The 22,832-nt window shown below is 35.4% G+C and overlaps 1 long non-coding RNA gene across 1 annotated transcript; it reads left to right on the plus strand.

The window, feature by feature from the left end:
• Nucleotides 1-2,907: 2,907 nt before the first annotated feature.
• Nucleotides 2,908-21,087, plus strand: LOC118765287. The gene is made up of 3 exons (XR_005001126.1): nt 2,908-2,992; nt 7,064-7,068; nt 21,076-21,087. It is a non-coding gene; the product is annotated as an uncharacterized LOC118765287 (long non-coding RNA).
• The last annotated feature ends 1,745 nt before the right edge of the window (nt 21,088-22,832 follow it).

A 22,832-nucleotide genomic window follows, 5' to 3' on the forward strand; every position in this document is an offset into this window, starting at 1 on the left:
AGATTGCCGTTAGACGAAGGACACCAAAGCGCAAGATAGGTTAGTGTGCGGTATACAAATTACGTAATAGTATTAATAAAAAATACTGTAAACTTACTCAGCGTTTGAAGCTTTATAATGCATACACTTCTTTCGGTAAATCAACTGGCAAGAGTACATAAACTTGCTGGCAAACATTGCGCAATCTTATCGATATATCTCGTCGGTCTTTTGGGAAAAATACTGACGAGGTAAATTGAAGAGGTTGCGCAATTCCATACATGTCTGTGCGTGTATATATATATATATATATATATATATATATATATAGAGAGAGAGAGAGAGAGAGAGAAGAGAGAGAAAAGAGAGAGAATGAGAGGGAGAAAGATATATATATATATATATGTATGTATACATGTATGTATGTATGTATGTATGTATGTATGTATGTATGTATGTATGTATGTATGTATGTATACGTAAGCGACAGATATGGTTGCGACCTCTGTTACATGGAATGGAATTGTCGAAAATCCTAAGATGGCAAGATGAAGTTATTAACAAATCAGATATCAGATGGTCTTAAGATTGAATGCCCGCATTCCATAAGGAATACCATTTTGTATTTTAAGCCTGTTATCTGAAACATTTCTAATTACTATGCTCTTATTTTAAATCTTACGTCATAAAATATTTATATCTAATAATTCATTTTGTGTCTCTCATTTAATAGTTTTGGTAACGTAAACCATTATTACTGTTGTAACAATTAATAATCTAAATTCCCAGGCTTATTATAGGTCATATATGACGACGGACTCTGTTGTTTAATTTAATAATTTTAACTGTGTTTCAAGTATTGGCTATATTCATAATAACTGCATCTTCCCCATCTAATCACTGAATATACAGTTCTTTATTGTAATTTGTTCTCCTATTAAATCACTTATTATTGGAGAGTAAATATTAAATGTTAAATATTAAATATTTAATATTAAGTCTATCAATTTTAATATTTTTAGTGTTTATATTTGCTATTCGATTCTCTTATTACTTTTTTCTTTTATTTGGTTTAATGATCAATTCATTGACGGCCATTGAATAATATTATCCTTCTACTGTTCTCTAAATCACTCCTTTTTTTTCTATAAACTTCTTTCTTTTTCTCATTCTCTCTCACTCCAGCTCTAATACCTCTCCCTCTCTCTACTTCTCTAGTAACTTACTTTTTACATTTCTCTTCTTTAACCACAGTCTATTTCCTTTATATATTTAGTTTTTTCTGTTCTTAATTTCGTTCTAAAATAACCTGTGCAAAATTTACTATTTTAGCTATGCCGATGTATACATATACGTTTATGTGTGAGTATGTGTCTGTGAGTGTGAATGCATGTATGTAGGTGTGTGTGTGTGTGTGTATTTGTGTGTGTGTGCATAGATGTGTGTGTATTATGTATCTCTCTATATATCTGTAACTATATATATACGTATATGTATGTATATATGTGTGTATGTATACGTGAGTATATATATATATATATATGGGAGAGGGTGGAGGGATATAACAGAATTTAATGTGTCCCCCCCCCGGCATCTACTGTCTGTTTTATTGAACGTAATTCTCTATAACTTTATTTTTTCTTAAGTCTAAAACTAATTTATAATTTCATCCCTTCTTATCCAATTTTAAATAGAGACATAGTCTATTCTACGGATTACCTAAAATACACAAAAATCTACATATTTGTAAAGCTTGCAAAGTTTCTCCAAGCCTGTGCATTAATATTCCTCCTCCTACTGACCTCAAAATGAGACCCATCATTGCTGGCCCTGCTTGTGAAACTCAGCGTTTGAGCAACTTGCTCGACATCTTAGTCAAACCGTTTCTAAAATATGTGAAAAGCTTCATCAGCGATGACTTAGACATGTTGAACCACCTCCCGAAGACAATAAATGAAGGAACACTGTTAGTATCATTCGGTGTGGTGAATTTGTGCACCAATATCCCACACGATTATGGTATAGAAGCGATCACCTTCTGGCTAGAAAAATACCCAGAAGAGATCCCAGGACGCATTAACCACAAATTCATAATCGAAGCACTCAAATTTATCCAGCTGAACAACTATTCCATGTTCGATACAGTTACTATCGACAAAAATGTGGAATTGCAATAGGAACCCGAGCTGCTCCAGTGATTGCGAACCTTGTAATGGGTTACCTAGAGCTTAAAATATATCAATCATCACTACAAAAATATAGCACCTCATTTCATTGCTATTTAAAGGAGAACTGGAAGAGGTATTTAGACGATTGCTTTATACTTTGGAAAGACAGCATGGACAAACTTCTCGATTTCAAAATAATGCTCAACAATATTAATAGCAACATATAATTCACCATGGAGCACAGCAGTAAACAATTCCCTTTTCTTGACATCCTAATCAAAATAGTCAATAACCACATCGAAACAGACATCTATAAACCCACAGATTCTAAACAATACCTATTATTCAACTCATGTCACCCCAAACACATAAAAATTAATATGCCTTATAATCTAGCGAAAAGAATCTGTATCAAAATTTCGGACACCTATACTCGTAAACGAAGACTCCTTGAACTCAGATCAATACTAATCAAAAGACATTACTCAATACCATTAATAAATGATGACATTAAACGAGCAATGGAAATAGATATACGAACATTAAGGGAAGTCAACCGAAATACTAAACCAGACTTAAAAATACTCCCATACATATCCACACATAACCCTAGAAACGACGAAACTTTTAACATTATCATCCAAAATCTTCCCATCCTCACAGGAAATAAAACAATGAACAAAGTTCCTCGAAAATTCTTATCTATGCCATTACATGCTTAGGGTGTGGTCATAATTATATTGGCCAAACAGGAATATAACTCCGTCGAAGAACCACTCTCCACAAAGAACAATGCCGCTACCCACAATACAGACAGATACAGGTTAGTGAGCACATGGAAAGGTGTGCTAGGAATCTTAATCCTAATTTCCTAATTTTCCCCTTCCATCAATGTTCACAGAACACCTCAGTACAACAAAGAATGAATAAAGAGGCAACTTTCATCAATAAATATTTTCCACAACTCAATATGAACACATAACATAATACATAACACTACTAATCTTTCAATTAATACCACTAACCCCCATACATCCCATACACCATTCATATTACAGATTTATATCTACCCTAATTGCACCAAATCCAGAACTACTTGCCTCCCTTACACATAATCGTTATACTCAGGAACTAGTAGACTTGACATCGTTCATTAATCGGTGTGCATTCAAAGCAATGAGTAGTAAATTCACGAAACCGGTATGCTTTTGAATCTCTTTAACAATTCACAATAATGATTTTTATTACTTTTATTCCTACCTCAGTTCATCTAATTGTATATATCTATCGCTACTTTTTTTGATTTCCAATGTGCATTTTCGCTTATTTTTCTTCTTACTTTCTCATATATATATATGCATATATATATATATATATATATATATATATATATTATATATATATATATATATATATATATATATACACATACATATATGTATACATACATATATATGTGTGTGTGTACACACACACACACATATAGTTGAAAAGGGGTCAAGAGCCCATACAAATCAAAAATTATGGTTAAAAATGTATATATAAAGCACGTAGTCTGGTGTTTGACAATATTGATATAAATACGTGGATATCTTTGTGCATATATGTAACAATTATATCACGGAAGAGCTAGAGTATTAACCATTAGAAAACATACAAAGCCTGTTGCATCTCCTTTTGTATATTTCTGAATCGTATCGTTTATTATGAAGAGGAGACAAAAAATATCTCCATCGTAATTCTGTAACATGGTCACTGAAATCACAATTCTACTAAATTTGTTGAAGAACACTTAGTAACCAATTCTTTGTATGTTTCGTGTTGCTAGCTATTTTTTTTCTTATTTCCGATGTCTGATGGCGTCTTTTATTAGTTGAAGAATAATGTTTGTGATATTTATATACGAGATAAATGACTTTATGTAGCTTATGAAACTTCACCTGTGTTGCTATATAACATGTCCAACTGATTGCAGTGTAAATAGAGATACATTATCTCCTATATTGTAGTTGTGGCAATTTTCCCTCGTTGATTGCACCGTCGTTTAAAGAAAATTTTAGCCTCATAAAATGACTTTTATGCTATTACTGTATTATCTATTGCTTTATTATTGTTTTGTGTTCTTTTTTGTCAAGGATTATTGTTTTGTGTGAAGTGTTGGTGTTTTTAATACATTCTGTACATAGATATAATGCTTGGGAAGAAGGGAATAACAGGTTTGCATAAAGAAGTTGTGCGTATGTGTGTATGTGTATATGTGAAAGAGACGGGAAGAGAGAGAGAGAAGGAGAGGAAGAGAGAGAGAGAGAGAGAAGGAAAGGAAGAGAGAGTTCTATGGCTTTTTGGATTTTTGTTGTGGTTCTTGTTTTTGTTTCTGTAACGCTAGGAATTTATCCGAAGTTTTTGTGAATGGTGATATTTGTATTTGCGCAAGTAGATTGCAAAACTTATTTTTAGAATTATTTTGAGTTTTTTTTGCGTTTGGTTGTTGCTTTTTAACTTTCTGATGGTGTCTGCATAAGGAAAAAATATTTCCCTGCCACAAATCTATTGTCCAGCGACGTCCAGCTCATCTTCTTTTTAAGGTGGTTTGGCCGCTGTCAAAGAACTGTAAGGAGGTTTCCTTTGTTGGTTTGTCAATGTTTTGTTCATAAGAAAATGTTGAATATTTCGTAAATAATGAGATAGTGAACAATTTGGTTGAAAGCTTTGCGATGTTGATACTTCTCAGAAAGATGCTGGTTGGAGGTAATTTTGCTAATAAGCTATCATGTACTTGTGTAAGCTTTGAGAGTTGTCTGATGGTCGACGGCAGCAGTGTGGATTTGTGTAATGAGGAAGGTGAAATGTATGGCTTTCTGAAAATTATAAAGTATACATCGAATGGTGACGAGTCTGTCTGATGCTACTTCATTTTAGCTTTTGTAGAGAATTGTGGGTCACATAATTGCGGTGAATTTTTAATTACATAAAGATCAGGTTAATGTAAATTCGAAATAATTTTTATTGAGTTCAAAACTTCTGGTGAAACTAGTTCCATCAAGAGAGTGAATCAAAGTTTTCAGAATTCAACAACACCACAATCTGCTTCTTTATTACCCACAAGGGGCTAAACATAGAGGGGACAAACAAAGGGATTAAGTCGATTACATCGATCCCAGTGCGTAACTGGTACTTAATTTATCGACCCCGAAAGGATGAAAGGCAAAGTCGACCTCGGCGGAATTTGAACTCAGAACGTAACGGCAGACGAAATACGGCTACGCATTTCGCCCGGCATGCTAACGGTTCTGCCTGCTCGCCGCCTTATTTAACAACACCACAATCACTAACATTAGGAACCATTCTTATGCATAGTTTTGTTTACTTTACAATGCTGTCTAGGTGTGCTACAAATACTGTAGGAAATATAACTTGCAGTATTTTAGCCTGTGTGTGTGTGTGTGTGTGTGTGTGTGAAATATCTTTATGTTATCGAGTGCGACAATTCAGATTCAGTCTACCTAAGCACTTCATCCAGATAATTATGTACCGTATATGATGACTGTCATGTAACTGTTTGCTACACGTTCATTGTTGTCATCAAAGAAATTGTAGAGAAAGCTTTCAATAAAATAATTGTACATGCAATAAAAAAATATCGCACAAAGCAACATAAAACAATACAAATGCAGTTATGCATAAGACGCAGAAAACCTAATAATAATAAAAAAAGCAAACCTAATAAAAAGGGACAACCTGAAACATAACATTCTAGAACCATACAATAACTGCATTTAACAGTCAACAACTAAACGAGGAAATAAACGAAAGAAAAGCAGACAATCGCCAAACATTTCTATCCAAAATAAATCCCAAACAAGCAGAAAACATGACGGGAAATAATAATAATAATAATATAATAATAATAAAATAATAATATAATATAATAATAATAATAATAATAATAATAATATAATAATAATAATATAATAATAATGATAATAATAATAATAATAATAATAATTAATAATAATAATAATACTAATAATAATAATAATAATAATAATAATAATGATGATGATGATAATAATAATAATAATAATAATAATAATATAATAATAATATAATAATAAATAATAATAATGATAATAATAATAATAATAATATATAATAATAATAATAATAATAATAATAATAATAATAATGAATAATAATAATAATATAATAATAATAATAATAATAATAATAATAATAATAATACTAATAATAATGTAATAATAATAATAATAATAATAATAATAATAATATAATAATAATAATAATAATAATAATATAATAATAATAATAATAAAATAATAATAATAATATAATAATAATAATAATAATAATAATAATAATAATAATAATAATAATATAATAATATATAAAGATTTCTTTATTAACCACAAGAAACATTATGGATAGAACAGGTCAAAACAAAGAATGTGTTTGTACGTGTGTGAGTGTGTGTTGTTGTGAGGGTTTTGCGTGTAAACGAGACTAACAAAATTATTTTAAAAAGGAAAGAAAAAGAAAACAACAGCAATAACAACAGTAATAATCATCATCATCAGTATAAACAACAATAGCCAGCACACACCGTGTCACCATTATAACTGCAAAACAAGTTTTGAAAATCGACCACCAAAGACTGACAAAACAAAAAGACATGAACACAAGGAGGAAAAATAGGCATATTCCTTAAGACAATAGATTCAACCGTTTCCTTCCAACAGACGAGAGAAAAAGCAATAAAGAAATTCTTAAAAACTTTAAAGACTCAGAATTTCAGAAAATGATAAATATCCACCTGAAATACCTGGGGCGAGGAATATTCTTTGAAATTGAGTTTTTAGTAGTAGAAGTAGCAGCAGCAGCAGCAGCAGCAGCAGCAGTAGTAGTAGTAGTAGTAGTAGAACAGAAGCAATAGCAGCACTAATTGTAGCAGTTGCAACACTTTTAGTTGCTTCCGTTGATATTTACAAAAGTTTTAAGAAAAGGATGAGGAAGTAGGAATTAATTATTTAGTTTGTTATTGTGTGTATTCATTAACGTTGATTGAAAGGCTCACTGAGCAGCACTTATTTCCTGAAATTTGCTTAGAATACGAAAAAAAAAAAAAATCATTGAATATACAGATCAGCGTTGAATTTTCTGATAATTTCATTGTTTTCAACAGGCTGATCGATGAACACATCAACGAAATTACACTTTCTGATGTCTTCACAAATCATTTTTTAAACAATTACTTCTTATTTAGCTTTCAAACACGAAACTTTAGTACTGACACCCTAATTTTACTTTGCCAAATGCAGTTGCTAACACATTGAATGGTTTATAAAGACTTACAGGTTTGTGATTGTACCGAAACAGAATCGAAATTTATTGTTCATGTTTAGATTTGTTATTTGATAATTGTTCGTGACAAAGCGATGCTCCTAATCAAACAACCTAAATCTATTTACTGCGTCATTAGATCCGTCAGCTTTCTAAATTGCTTGACAAGATCAGTTTCATTGTTAACAAAACGGTAAACATTCCTAAGAATTTATGTTAGCCTTAATGATAAATAGCTAGAATATCTCAGGAAAAGGAAAGCCAAGTAAACGTCTGTTAAGTAGAAGTGTATTTATCCACGTGAAAATATTTTTGCTTTTTTTTTTGTATTTCATGATTATCCTGGAACCACAGATGATTCGAGTATATGTGATGGTGGTGGTGATAGTCATGTTTGCATCTCTTCTGGCACTCATCTTTTGTCTTCAAGTTGTTCCCTCCTCCCCACCAGACAAAACCTTGTTCGTACACATCTGCCACCAGATAATAGGTCTATAATAACATCCTTCAAGTCTTCAGGTTTGATCTTGGAAAGCATTGTTTATCTGACTATTACAATATTTTTTTTTGGTTCTCCACCCGAACGTCGGACACAGATTTTCAGGTCCGTCCTAAACATGATAGCAACTCTTCGACATAACTCCGCAAGTCAGCAATGTTCGAGTATTGGACGAGTGCGTGCAGAACAGTTTCGTCATTCTGCGAACATATCGGACTGGCTCTGCTGACGGATTATCACTAACTGGTAGTGCCCCCGCAGTACTGCCAGGCTAGGGATTTCTGAAAATTATCCATGGGTTCAGATCCGAAAGTCCTCTGGAACAAGCTAACCAGTTGGCTTTCATCGACGATTCCTAATTTCAACTTCAGCTAATATAACCAATTGTATTCTGTAAAACTCAGGTTCGGAATTTGCGGTTCATGATCCTTTCCTTTAGGATCTTACTCTATAAACTGGCTTAATTTGTTTATATTCACTTGAATATTCACAATTATATATAATCTAATTTTATCTACAATAGTTTTGAGGTTTATTTAGTAAAGTCCTGAATCTTTTCCCTTTGAACGGCAGATCGAGAAATTAATTTTTTTAATTAAACACTTTCAAACTTCGGACACTGGTAGGATGTGTCTTATAAAACATCTTTTACTCTTAGTGTTGTTGAGAAAAGTTTGTATTTTCAAAGTTATTACGTGTTAAAGTTGTCGTATTTCGGTAATTTCAACCAATCAATGACGTGTATTTAGCTGAATAAAATTACTGCCGTTGTTTATCAAAAACTATCGGCTTCCTTGGCTCACTATATATTTATATATTTTATTCTTTATATTTTAAATTTGTTCTATATAATAATTACAAAGCCGGGTATAACAGTTATATACACAATATATAATATCGTGTATTTAATTATCGTCGGTAGTTTTAGATACAGTAAACTTGAAATTTAGAAAAATATATAAGAAAAATAAATAACAAAAAGGCGCAACGCAATTAGCTTATCTATAGCATAAACTAGTCAAACGAGAGTTCGTCTTGGTGATGTTTCATTCTCTTAGAAATAGCAGTAATATCCAAATATTGCTGCCTTAGAAAAGGAAAAAAAAACATATTAGACATGTGGTCCATAAAAAGGGACGTAATGGTTACAGCTGGAAAGCTGACTTGCTGGTTTGAGTAGGGTTGAACAACAGCAACATATTCACATGCTACGTTTACTTTTGATTTGCGTATGTTGATTGATTCAGTGACCTGTTGTAGTATCGGATTCTAAATTCATCGTCGTTTTAATGCAAGCTTTGGTGAGCTGTATTCTCCTTAGGATTGGTTTACACTTTCAGTTGGGTTCATATTATCTTTAGAAAAATGAATATTAGGGTTTCGAAATGTGTAGCCGGTCACGTTATCATGAAAAGTTAATGGTTATTTCATGTTTTGAAATGCATTTGAGATTTAACAAAAGAAATGTCAGTAAGATATTTTATAACATTTTATTTGTATTTTAAGACGAACAAAGCCAAATATTTTACGTTAATGTATGAACAACAAATGCATATATAATTGCGCACACTCTCCCACACACGCATACGAATAATCAAGTGCTCATGCACATTACGAGTGAATACGCATGTACACATTATAAATGTATTTGTATTTTTCTTTGGAATATTAAAACTTCTTGTTTGCATTTGCAGAGTTCTTGCTGGTTATGAATAAAGTGGCAAGGTTCTTTTGTGCTTTTGTGGGAGGACGGTGCGTATGTGTAATCGTATTGTATGTGAAAGAACAGTATGGGAGGGAGGAGGATGTGACAGGCACGAATGTGAGGTGAAATGGAAGATAAGAGAAAAGTGATATTTAAAGAATAAATGATGAAAAATGAAAAAAAAAACGCGATGTATTTCGGGATGGTCATTATTTTTGTTTGTTTGCCAAATAAACACAAGCACTATATATTCGTACTTCACTCGTTTACTATTATTCTTATCCTAACTCATGTTCATTGTCCGGAAATCTTCCGTCACACATCTGTGACCTTTCCAGCCACATTTTCTGTCTTCGTGTATGCTCTTACCCCGCTTATTCCGTTCTGTTCTTCTCTTATTTCATTCCGTTCTTCTATAGAAGAAAAGAATGGAATAAGCGGAGCAAGAACACACACGAAGACAGAAAGTGTCGCTGAAGAGGTCACAGATGTGTGACGAAAGATTTCCGGATAATGGACATGAGTTAGAATAAGAACAGTAATAAACGAGTAAAGAACGAATAATATATTGCTTATGTTTATTTGGCAAAAAAAGAAAAAAACCCGACCATCTTGAAATACAACAATATCTGTTCCAACACACGGTTTCACATCAGGAATCTTGCAACACAAATTCATAAACGTATAAATAGTTAATAATATTTTTAAAATAGTAAAATATTAACACTAGGGAAAAGCCTGGAAAGTATATAACAGGTACAATATTCGGAGAAAGTATAAAATAAAGATAAAAAATAAACGTGTAAGAGAAGGCCGTTGACGGGGGCACAGACTGAACGACAAAAGAAAAAACAGAAGGAGAAATCCATTATTTACATTATTTACAATCGACGGATATTTGTCCTCATCTTGTTTGTTGTTAACACAACGTTTCGGCTGATATACCCACCAGCCTTCATCAGGTGTCTGGGGGAAATTTCGAAACTGGGTTCTCATTCCTAAGGTATTTTTCGATGTTGTTGTTGTTGCTGTTATTATTATTATTATTATTATTATTATTATTATTATTATCATTATTATTATTATTATTATTATTATTATTATTATCATTATCATTATCATTATCATTATTATTATTATTATTATTATTATTAAAATAAAGTTTGAAAAAGTGGTAGTCGGTAGGAGAAAGGTCTGGGGGACAAGCTGGGTGAGGAAGAACTTCGTAGCCAAGTTCCCTCAACATCTGGAGAGTCATTAGTGAAACGCGTGGTCGAGCATTGTCATGGAGAATGATTGGTCCTCTTCTGTTGACCAGTCTGGGACGGAGGAGTAGCAGTTTTCCCTTCGTTTTGGCAATTTCATGGCAATGTATTTCTGCAGTAATGGATTTTCCGGGTTTTAAGAAGTTATAGTGGATGAATCCAGTAGTACACCACCAAACAGTCATCATAACCTTCTTTTTGAAGAGCTCGGGTTTAGGGAAGGTTTTCGGTGCTTCATTTTGTTCCAACCACTGCGAAGAACATTTTTTATTATTGTACAGAATCCACTTTTCATTGCATGTTACAATACGGTCGAGAAATGGATCGGTCTGGTTACAGAGAAGAAGCGACGAGCAAATTTCATATCTGCGCGTTTTCTGCTTTTCATTTGTCGAGCTTTTTGATCTTCCGATAGCATGCAAATGGTTGCAGGCAGTTTTCTGGCTAACTTGAAGTTCTTTTGCCAGTTCTCGAGTGGTTTTACGTGGATCTTTCTCAATGACAGTCTTTAATTGACCGTCATCGATGACAGATGGGCGTCCACTACACTCACCATCTTCAAGGCTCAGGTCTCTACTGGGAAATCATTTAAACCATTTTCAAACTGATCACTCACTGAACATTTCCTCACCAAATGTTTTGTATCGTGAGCAGTTTCAGCTGCTTACGTCCTTTTTTGAAGTTGAATAGCAAAATTGCTCGAATATCGCGCTTTGACAGTTCCATTTCAGATGATTGTAACAACGGTGAAAAAAATATCAATGTTAATTTATTGATGCATTTGGGAAAGTCTATGTCTATATTATCACTCAATTGCAAACAATGCTTTTAAAAAATTCAAAACTCTGCAAAAATCCGGTACAAATTCTTCATGGTTCCAAACGTTGCTTACTTTTTACTCAACCTGATATATAAATTCATGTACTGAGTACTTCTTCCCCACCTATGTAAATATTAACATGAAGTAACATGACAATATAGAAACAAAAAGTTTCAGAAAAGCATAAAAAAATTGATTAGTTACCGAAATTTGATTGACCTCGAAAAAACATTACAAAATACGTCACATATTCCCCTATGCCATTGTAATACGCTGAGCATCTATTCATCTGTTTGGCATGCCAAAGACGTAAAATATTTTCATGTTTTCTGTATCGTATGTGTAAAGCATAAGAAAGAAAGGACGTTGAACGTTGATGAATAACTGAAAATTATGCAACCATCTTTCAGGGTACAGAAGATCCATTAAGTTGGGAAGAAACTACTTTAGCCCGTTGGGAGTTGACGATTTCTCAATCAATATCTATAGGAGTGTCACAAGAGTTCACAAATTCCTACTTTATTTCCAGGATTGCCAAAGGCTGTAATACGATGCGATACTTAACGAAATAAAAATAAAATAACTCCTGATTTTATTATTCTGCAGCGGATGTGTTATATAACAGACCATAATATTCGGGTCGATGTCCTACAATAGACTGCATTATATATGCTTGAAAATACTTTCGATTTTACGATAATTCTTTATGAATTAAACAATGGCCAGTGGGTGTCTGACATTGGTTTGAGAAATTGAGTTTAGGCCTTTGGATTGTCTACAAGATTTTTGGTAAATTGTTAGGTACAGTTCTTCGCCTATCCATAGAGGTTTATGTTCGATGTGTAAATAGGAACGAAACAGTGTATCGATGTGAAAATTGCTTCGTTTGTTTTGCAATGTTGTGTTAAAATATTCCACAACTGTACAACTGCCATTATAGTCAAATTGACGCCGAAAAACGGTTTGAAGAAATCGTTTCCAGTAGCTGAGTTTTGAATCTGGAAGTTCATAAATCTTACATAAAGATTGTTTGACTGTTGTCCTACTATATTTCTTAGTGATACACTTGTTTTAAGCTGTTTCTTAAGATTTATTACATATGAATAAAGTTCGATTCTCTTCTGTGTAAACTTATGGAGACAGTCTATGACTGTACAGTAAGTAAGTTAGCTGAGCAATTATTTTCTGTCTTTTAAAAGATGGATTTGGAAAGTGCTGACTTGAGGCTAAACAATAACTTAGACGAGCGCCACAGGCACGATATAAATACTCAGTTTAGATTAGGGATATAGCCACATTGTCTCGCTTCTCTTTGTTACTAATGATAGAAGAGACAAGTAATGAACGTCACAACATCTTGTCATGTCTTAATTAGATTTAACTCTCATATCAACGGTTTATTTACTCATTGTTTGTTTGTTTAGAATGCAGCGTAACAAAAATTCTTCTCGGTCCTAATAAACATATGATATATGAAGCGTTTTATTTCACAAATAAAATGCATATAAGCAATTCCACTTGAAAAACGAAGCAATAAATTATATCAAGGTATATGAGATCTGTCAAATATAGGGAGAAAGCTCGAAATATTCATAACACTTGGAGAATAATGATAAATTATTTAGCATCGTATCGGTTCTATTATACTGTATTCAGTGATATCATGGCGAGATATTAAAGATTACTGACATATATTGTTGCTGTTGAAATGTAGGATAAATGATATCACCTGGGAAATGAAATGATGTCATTGTGACTGAAGATTTATCTTAATTTAGAATGACTAACTGAAAGCACAAGGAATAAAGAATAAACAAAACAAAATATAGATAGCTTTTCCCATGTATATTATATATATAAGTGTGTGTATATATATATGTGTATATATATATATAAGCATATATGTATGTATATATATATATATATATAAATCTCTCTCTCTCTCTCTCTCTCTCTCTCTATATATATATATATATATATATATATATATGCGTATATATATATATATATATCAGGTCAGCCCATAAGTTCTGTCCGAATTTTTAATAAAGAAAACAAATGACCAAATGTTATTTAATTGAAATTTAATCATCAATGTACTTTCCCCGATTATCTACGACTTCCTTCGATCTATTTACAAGCTTTTAAATCCCGTCAATTTAAAACTCTTTTGGCTTCAAAGCGAACTCTGAAATGTCAGTTTCGATCTCCTCCTGGCTCGCGAAAGTTATGTCCCCCAAATGATTCTGAAAACTACGAAACAAATAGTAGTCTGAAGGAGCAAGGTCAGGAGAATAAGGTGGATGAGGAACTCTTTCCAACCAAGCTCTTCGATCTTCTGTGATGTGATCTTTGCAGTGTGGGGTTGCGCATTTTTCTGATGAAACATCACTTCTTTTCGATTCACTAAAGCGAGTCGTTTTTTCTTCACGGCTTGGTTCAAACGCTTTAATTGCTGACAATAGACTTGAGCATTGATTGTTTCATTAGGTGATAACAATTCAAAGTGAATTACTCCTTTGCAATCCCACAAGATAGACAGAGCCTTTTTTCCATGAAGTTCCCTTCTCGGTGGTGGATGAGCTTTTTCCCTTTTACCAAGCTACTTTTTACGACGTTTAACATTTCGATAGAAGATTCATTTTTCGTCACTAGTCACAAGTCTATCCAAAAAGGTTGAAATGAGTTCGCGAAAATGGAGAGAAGAGCAGATGTCAAATCAGGATTTGCGGTTGTTTTCGGACAATTCATGAGGCACCAATTTTCCAAGTTTAGGAACCTTTCCAAGTTGTTGAAGATGACGATGAACAGTTGAATGGTTTGAACTAAGCTTTATTATCAATTCTTCAACTGATAATGCATGATTTTCTTCAAGTAATGCCTCAAAAAGCTTATCATCAAACTCAACTGGATGTCCTGTTTGATCTTCATCTTCAAGGCTGAAATCTCCACTTCTGAATTTTGCAAACTCTCTTCTGCAAGTTCTTTCATTCAAGCATTCTTTCCCATAAACTGAGTATATGTTTCGAGTTGCTTCGGCTGCAGAGTTTCCTTTTTTTGTACTCATAAAGCATTATGTACCTCAAATGCTCTTTGGATACTTCCATGTTAGAAAGGGTTTTAATCAAAGAAATTTTGATTCTATTATCCTGTGAAATAATATTTAATTAGTTTAAGTGTATAAAAAATGCATAAAAATAATTTCTAATTTCATTAGACATTCTAAAATACTATCATAAAAAAGGTAAAATCGGACAGAACTTATAGGATGACCTGATATATATAACAATTGCAGCGTGGAAGGTGTTTATAAGCCATTTAAAACACACAAAAACTGTTAGATTCGCTTCATCATTTAAATTTGATTTGTCAAAATATCTTCGTCGCTTTGAGACCGCGACCTGTTCACTGATAAAATTCCGTGCAGCACGGTATTGCGAGACTGAAACCGATAGATTACACAGAATTGAGGCAGAAATTATTGAGGTGTAATTCTAAATGACAACGACAACGACGACGGACACCACCACCACTACCACCACCACCACCACCGCCCCCGGCCACCGCCACCGCCATCACCACCGCCGCCACCACCACCATCATCAGCACCACCACCACCATCAGCACCACCACCATCACCACCACCACCACCACTACCACCACCACCAAGAGGAATACCAAGAGTGTTTCTGTTTCTTCTCACGGTACATCGACATAAATCTTTATCGCTTTTATTTCCGCCCAACTATAGATATCTTATAAACAAACTCATTTATTAACGTTCATGAGAAGTCACAACCAATTTCTTGAAGTTGCATACTTGCAATAGGCAAATATATCTTCACAAACTTCTAACCCTCTTTAATGTTGAAGCTACCAAAGGCGGCGAGCTGGCAGAAACGTTAGCACACTTGGCGAAATGCTTAGCAATATTTCGTCTGCGTTACGCTCTGAGTTCAAATTCCGTCGAGGTCGACTTTGCTTTTCATCCTTTCGGGGTCGATTAAATAAGTACCAGTTACGCATTGGGGTCGATGTAATCGACTTAATCCGTTTGTCTGTCTTTGTTTGTCCCCTCTGTGTTTAGCCTCTTGTGGGCAATAAAGAAACAAATGTTTCGTTCTGAGTTCAAATTCTGCCGAGGTCGACTTTGCCTTTCATCCTTTCGGGGTCGATAAATTAAGTACCAGTTACGCATTGGGGTCGATGTAATCGACTTAATCCGTTTGTCTGGCTTTGTTTGTCCCCTCTATGTTTAGCCCCTTGTGGGCAATAAAAAAATAAGAATTGTTAGCACACCGGGCAAAATGCTTAGCGGCTTCTCTAAGTTCAAATTTCGCCGAGGTCAATTCTGCCTTTCATCCTTTCAGGGTTCAATAAAGAGAGTATCACTCGAGTACTGGCGAGGTCGGCGTAATCAACTTAATCCCTTTCTCCGAACTTGCTGGCCTTGTACCTGTAACGGTTATTGTTAAGGCGGAATCAGCGGTCGCCAGTGTAACGGTTAGTATTATGATATATATTGGCAGTTAGCGATTGTAACGAGTGTTGCTGTTGCAAATGTGCAAGATGGAAGAAGAACAGTGATCGAAGTTATTTACCATTATTTTTTATATATCCAAAACCACAACGGGTTGGTACAATTAATTAGTAAATGGAAAAGCATGCGAGGTAAAAAGAGCTAATTTCGGCCTGTATGTGTGTACACGTTCTTATTGTAGTAGTAAACCATAGATAGTGATAGAATGATGTTGTAAGAGAAAAGAAATTGAGCTAGTGAAAGTTATAGTCGTGGGACGTTATGTCTCATAGTTTGCTGATTGTAACCTTCTTACTCCCTCTGGCAGTTTGTCTTTTGTGGCTGCCTGCTTGTGGCCATGACTCTAGTTAGTCTCTGTTCACTAACTGATGGTCGCTCTCACTAACTAATTTCTTTTATTCGGCACACAGGCCATGACACAGAGGGGACAGTGCAAGGACAAAACAAAAAACATTTAGGGGCTGGGTTTATACATTAGTTAAAAAATCGAATATAATGAAATCGGATGAATTTACACAGTACAATGAAGTCGAAATGAATTTTAAAATTACACGATGATATATTTTTCGGGTTCGTGTTCGACCCGCCGGTTTTTATCCTTTTTTTTTTTTTACTTTTTATGATACCCTTTTTGTGTTGTTTTTTCTTCCGTTTTTTTTTTCCATCTTTTCCTTTCATACCGGCTACACTAGCGCGGTCCCAGTCTCTCTCAACCTCTTTACGACATTTGTCCATCTTTTCTCAAACGTTCTTTGAGACAGGCACCTTTTCTCCAGGCTGATCTTTCTGGACAGGTGATAGTTAAAAAAACTAACCAACCCATGTCCAGAGATAAAGTTGCCTGTCTCAATTCCTCTTCACCGGGTCACCCATACTGTCTCTTCCAATACGACTACTACGCAGAAAAATGACGCCTCCCTTTCCTTGTTAAAGGAGGGAGGCGGCACAATCTTGATGATAGACACAGTCTATAACCGTACTCTTTCTGTATCTGATACCAGTTGTTCGACATAGGTTCTCAGTCCTCTTAGTTCCTCACAATGTACGAAGGTGTGCGTGACAGTTTGACACGCCTGCACCTCGGGCATGTGGTTGGGGTACCAGCACCATGCCTTGACAACCTCTCTCGAACTGGCAAGGCCGATCGGTAGCGCAACCAGGCCATGAATTTCTGGAAGTTGTCCCGATAACTCGGCCCGAATGGTCTTCCGAACAGGTTGACAAGCTGTTCCTCATCGAAGCCTAGAGTCTCTCCCAGGACGTCGTCGGACATGTGCTCTACCAACCCGCTATAAAAATCCGCAGTGGTAGCCTCGCTGTCAGTATTGCTCGCTCAGGAGAACAGAGCGAGCGCATGTCTGCGCCCCCTCTTCTCATTTTCGGTCTCCGCGTGATCCATGCGCCAACGTTCCGCAGGGACGTCAATTGTGACAGGAAGAACTTGACATGCGGTGACCACACCCGTTCACAATCCAGGTAGAGCCAGATGTGTCTCAGCCTCAGCGCATACATGTGTATCATCATCCAAGGCATTCCTAATCCACCCTTTAACGGTTTCTGGCAGCAGATGGAGCGCCTCACAAGTGGTGGTTTCCCATTCCACAAAAAATGGAAAAGGATCCGTTCCAGCTTGGTCAGCCACACCCCGGGGCAAGGCACAATGGTTAGGCGGTCGGTTATCACAGATGCTATAAACACCTGTGCAAACTCAGCCCTCCTTAGCAAGGATAGCGACCTCCCAGACCAAGTCATACAACATTATAGAAGATAACAGACATTATGAAAGAAAGAAGTAATGAGCACAAAACCGGCTTTGGAATATCTTAATTCTAAACACATCATTAAAAAATTCTAACGTTCTTTAGAAGGGGAACAATAGAAACCCGCGTTAAGAAATAATTTTTCTACTCTAGGCACAAGGTCCGAAATTTTTAGGGAGAGGGTCAGTCAATTTGCTCGACCCCAGTACGCAACTGGTACTTAATTTATCGACCCCGAAAGAATGGAAGGCAACGTCCACTTCTGCGGAATTCGCTTTAAGAAATATTACTCTGGAAAATATATATAAGGAAGGCAATAAGATTTGAACTTACAACGGCTTTTCATTCAATAGACACTAAATTGATCTTTCATCCCCACCCCCGCCCCATACGCTTCTCAATGTCTAATTTTAACTAGCCAGACGGAGGTAGAGACATTGTAGACAACCTCGAAAGCAAGAATATTAGCAAAGCTTCTTTATCAATATATCTATACCGATGCAGTATATTTATAAATAGTGCGTTTGCTTCTACCCTCTATCTGTTACACCACCTTTTAACCTCCCAATGATAAATATTTTAGAATCTGCTTTTCTCTTTTCCTAAACAACAGTGGTCGAAAATTAAACATCTTCCAAATTTTGAAAATTCATTAGATTAGATCTCCCTGTTTTGTTATATAACATGAATTTCGCAGAAATCTTTGTCTCTTTCTTGTCAGGTAGCAATGTTGTTTGGTTATAAATTGTTTTGTTTGTTCGCCTGTCTGTTAGTTGTTGGTCTTCTTTGTCTTTTATCATGCCAAACTAACATCAACGCATCAATCTCCAGTCGGATGCATGTCATCTAAGCAGCATTAAATCAATAACCATTCCTTCCTCGTCTTCTCAACAGCCATTCCTCATTCTCTTTTGTTTGTGAAACTAATCCCAAACATTACATTTACAGCCAGTCATTTTTGATTTTTTATTTCGTCAGCTTAAAGTAAATAATGTTGATATGCCAATCGAATAATAGCGGTGGGTTAATTTTAGTTGCAACAATTTAATAAATGTAAACATATTGATTTGATATATTTTGAGTTGTAGGATATGGTTTAAAAAGAAAACACAAACAAAAATTTTATTGTTAAAAACAAACAAATACAAACGTTTTATTATTCAAAATTGATAGCGAAATAGTAACAACAGAGTTCGTTTGTTAAGCATAATGGCGGCTTGTCTGTCAGTACGAGGAACTGCATGCAGTACCTTCTTTTTTTCTTACCCAATATATCTATCTATCTATCTATCTATCTATCTATCTATCTATCTATCTATCTATCTATCTATCTATCTATCTATCTATCTATCTATCTATCTACCTATCTATCTGTCTATCTACCTATCTATCTGTCTATCTATCTATCTCTCTCTCTCTATCTCTCTCTCTCTCTCTCTCTATATATATATATATATATATATATATATATATATAATATATGATACATAGACACACACGCACACACACACACACACACACACACACACACACACACACACACATATATATATATATATATATATTGACCGCGTGTGTACCGTTGGCAATTTTTTTCCTCCGTCTTCCCTTCTCTGGATCTTTCCTTTTCCTATGTTTCCGAGGAAGAGCTCCGCTCGAAACGTAAAACCCTCCTCCTTCCCTTCCTTCCTGAGCGTCCAGTAATACTATATTTGTTCCACGTCCTCGCATGTTGTGTTTTCTCTTTGTGTTTTCATGCTTGGATTAACTTTATATATATATATATATATATATATATACTTGTGCATATACTTGGTTTCAAATATTTGCACAAGGCCAGCATTTTCGGAAGAGGAGGTCAGTCGATTACATCGACCCCAGTGCTCAACTATTTCCAATAATCTTTGAACTCAATTTAGCACAAACACTCGCGTGCGCATTCTCTCATACCGCACACACAAACACACATACGCTCACACATTAATGGCGAACTTAGAAGTGGTGATTAAAATAATTAGCACGATTCTTTACACTGAAACGTGTAAAGGCCTTGATAGCATAAAAGGACTCTGAAGAGAAATTCTCCATAAAGACATTGTTTGTACACATTGTAAACTGAGTCATTGAGCCGCCGAGCCACCAACGAGTCGTCGGACTCTAAGGCAAGTATTTCTACGTTTCATCAGCTGCAGACACCTAATCAATCGCTCATAACCCACCAAGGAATTGTCATTATTATACGAAACAGTAGAGAAACAAGTATTCAATACAGCTTTATTTTAAACTACGTTTGTGTGTCTTTAATATACATAAATATAAAACGGCGAGCTAGCAGGATCGTTAGTACGTCGGGCAAAATGTTTAGCGGGCATTTCGTACGACCTTACGTTGAGTTCAAATTCCGCCGAGGTTGACTTTGCCTTTCAACCTTTCGGGGTCGATAAAGTAAGTCGACTTCCTCCTCTCCTGAAATTACTGACCTTGTGCCAAAATTCGAAACCAATATACATACATACATGCACATACACGTCCATATATAGATGTATATTATATAAAACTACTACTACTACTACTACTACTACTACTACTACTACTACTACTACTACTACTACTGCTGCTGCTACTGCTGCTGCTGCTGCTGCTGTTGTTGTTAAGCAACAAGACGGGTAAGGGTGATTAGGTGATGGTCTAGGGCTTAGGGGCGGGAGACCCCAGACCTTGGAAAAAAAACTTTGGTCGTCTTGTTGTCGTCGAGGGCTCTTCGTTGACGCCCGACACCACTGGGAGGTGGCCCTCGAAATCGCTAGAAATGGAGATCTCCAGGTCCAAATTCATGAACGGCTGCTGTTGCTGCTTTGAAGTCTTTTACTAAAATATAGAATTAAGTTTCAGTTTTAACAAGTTGAGCATTTTACTAGTTTTGGGTCTTAATTTTTTGAAATCATATGAATTGAATAAATAATTAAATTTTTAGAAATTAGCATATTTAAAACTATTTGACTATTTCTGAGTAATTCTTTTCAAGAAAACCTATTTGTCCTATTCGAGTTGTGATACCATCATGATTGCAGTCATAGCAGTTCTATTGATATCATGAGGCTACAACTACAGTCATAGCAGGCCTGTAAAAAAAGCATGACCATGATTACAACAATAGCAATCCCATGATATAGTATGTTCGTAACTACAAGGCGGCGAGCTGGCAGAAACGTTAGCACGCCGGGCGAAATGCCTAGCGGTATTTCGTCTGCCGTTACGTTCTGAGTTCAAATTCCGCCGAGGTCAACTTTGCCTCTCATCCTTTCGAGGTCGATAAATTAAGTACCAGTTACGCACTGGGGTCGATGTAATCGATTTAATCCGTACGCCTGTCCTTGTTTGTCCCCTCTGTATTTAGCCCCTTGTGGGTAGTAAAGAAATAGGTATTTCGTCTGCCGTTACGTTCTGAGTTCAAATTCCGCCGAGGTCAACTTTGCCTCTCATTCTTTCGAGGTCGATAAATTAAGTACCAGTTACGCACTGGGATCGATGTAATCGACTTAATCCGTTTGTCTGTCCTTGTTTGTCACCTCTGTGTTTAGCCCCTTGTGAGTAGTAAAGAAATAGGTATTTCGCCTGCCGCTATGTTCTGAGTTCAAATTCCGCCTTTCATCCTTTCGGGGTCGATTAAATAAGTACCAGTTACGCACTGGGGTCGATATAATCGACTTCATCCGTTTGTCTGTCCTTGTTTGTCCTCTCTGTGTTTAGCTCCTTGTGGGTAGTAAAGAAATAGATATAGTATGTTCGTAACTACAATCACGTAAAATATTTCATTTGAGTTTTTTCATTGAGCCGCTGACAGAATCGTTACCACGCCGGACAAAATACTTAGCGACATTTCGTCCATCTTTACGTCCTCAGTTCAAATTCCACCATGATCGACTTTGCCTTTCATCCTTTCTGGGTCGATAAAATTACCAGTTCAGCACTGAAGTCAATGTGATTGTCTTACCAGCTTTCTTAAGATTGCTGGCCTCGTGCCAAAAATCGAGACCGATATGTTTTATCTTAGTTTCATATGTCTTAGTTAAGATGTTAGCCTATCTCTTTACTCTTTTTAAACTTTTTTTTTGTTTCAGTCATGTGACTGTGGCCATGCAAATCAACCCTAGGACTTATTCCTTGGAAGCCTAGTACTTATTCAATCGGTCTCTTTTGCCGAACCGCTAAGTTACGGTGACGTAAACATGCCAGCATCGGTTGTCAAGCGATGTTGGGGGGACAAACACAGACACACAAACATATACACACACATGCATATATATATATATATATAATATATATATATATATTATATATATATATATACGATGGGCTTCTTTCAGTTTCCGTGTACCAAATCCATTCACAAGGCTTTGGTCGGCCCGAGGCTATAGTAGAAGACACTTTGCCCAAGGTGCCACGCAGTGGGACTGAACCCGGAACCATGTGGCTCGTAAGCAAGCTACTTACCACACAGCCACTCATACGCCTATCCTTGATTATTAAAAATCAAAGTCAGAAACGATAAGGTGTTTTTTGTTTTATTCTTTAATTTTTTTTTTGTCGGTTATAGGCTTAACATGGCACTCCACCAATTGGCGTTTAACGGAATTCCCTCAGTTTGAACTATTCGTATCAGACCTTCCCACCCCCACTCCCTCACCCAGACAATTTACCTATAGACATTGATCTTGTTGGCTATCAACCGCATCAT

The sequence above is a fragment of the Octopus sinensis genome, linkage group LG11 (assembly GCF_006345805.1).
Source record: "Octopus sinensis linkage group LG11, ASM634580v1, whole genome shotgun sequence".
NCBI classification, from domain to species: Eukaryota; Metazoa; Mollusca; class Cephalopoda; order Octopoda; family Octopodidae; genus Octopus; species Octopus sinensis.